The following is a 1,552-nucleotide window of genomic DNA, read 5'->3' as shown; positions in this document are numbered from 1 at the left end:
GATGACACTACAATTTTGAATGGTCTTAAAAATGAGCTACCTTCTTATTTAGCCAAAGCAGTTGATGTTAAACTTAGAAGTGATGAAGTGCTCTCATGGTGGCAAAAGAATTCAGAAGATCTACCATTCTGGTCTGCTGCAGCATGTAAAGTAGTGTTAGTCCAGCCATCTTCAGCTGCAGCTGAGAGAGTCTTTTCAATTTTAAAGAACTCTTTTCATGCACAGCAAGACTTGTCATTAGCAGATTACATTGAATGTTCTTTAATGCTACAATACAATGATAGATAATTTTTTTTTGAAAATAATGATTTTTTTGAGAATAATTTTGAGAATAATAGCTAGAAAATTAAAAGAATAATAGCAATGAGTATGAGAATTTAAGAATAGAATAGTACCAAAAATAAATAGCATAATTATCTCAAGCCTAGTCTAGACTTGTACTAAGACAATCCTTGTGGTCTACATGATTACAGCTGCAGTCTATTGTCAACTTGTCAAGTAGATTATCTTATATCAACAGAGATAAAAACTAAGAGGTTAATTAGCTACTCTTGTACTAATTGACAAACAAGCTATGGATGCATCACTGCCCAGCCAAGAGCCAAGTTCAGAGCCCAATTCATCTGAAGTAGAGCTAGCAGTTGGATGAGGTAATACACTATCATTGAACTTGGCATCAAGTTCCAAAGGCACTAAAAAGAGAAGTCTAGCTTGGGTGCATTATACAGCATCAGATGATAAAATGGCTAAGTGCAATCTGTGTGGGGAAAAAGTGAAGACAAGTGGTAACACTACTACTTTAATGGCAGAAGTACTACAAAATACCGTAGGTCGGGTTATATTTAGTGCTGGGCGATATATCGAATCTTACGATATTTTATCGATATAATGCAGTATCAATATGTATCGATATCGAAAAAATTTGAAAAGAAATATTGGCCACGCCCACATAATAGTTATTTAACCTTAATAATTGCGTAGGTGTTAGTGTTGCTATGGAAACAAAATAATTAATAATAATAATGAATGAAATTAATAATAATAATTTAATTTTATAAGCAATCGCTCGATTATACTATATCCCATTCCCAGTTCAGTTTGGGACAGGAAGTGGAAGCAGCTGCGTGGAATTTGAAAAATGTAGCTACATCACAAAATGATGTAAATAATGATATTTATAGAGGAATTCCGGCTGTGTTGTTTCACTCTTAAAGCAGTCTTGCTGCTGCTGATAAGCAGTACAATAGCTGCTGGAGTCAACTAGTCTTCATAAAGGCCATCATTATCAGAAGATCTACATGTAGCTCTATGAGCTTTTTAAAAGAAGAATTATTTAGTGATGTTCGATACCGATACCAAAATACTCGATACTTCGATACTAGCCAGGATCGAGACGGTATCGAAAGCAATTCCAGTATCGAATCATTCGATTCCGAGTACAACCACACCTACTTAACTTTAATAATAGTTAACTAACCACAATAATAATATAATAATTAAAAATAATAATTAAAAATAATTATTAATAAGAGTCAGCATTCAATTGATTCAA

Source organism: Amphimedon queenslandica, unplaced genomic scaffold (genome assembly GCF_000090795.2).
Source record: "Amphimedon queenslandica unplaced genomic scaffold, v1.1 AMPQUscaffold_13504, whole genome shotgun sequence".
Lineage (NCBI taxonomy): Eukaryota > Metazoa > Porifera > Demospongiae > Haplosclerida > Niphatidae > Amphimedon > Amphimedon queenslandica.
The sequence above is the reverse complement of the archived record's forward strand: the minus strand, read 5'-3'. Positions refer to the sequence as shown.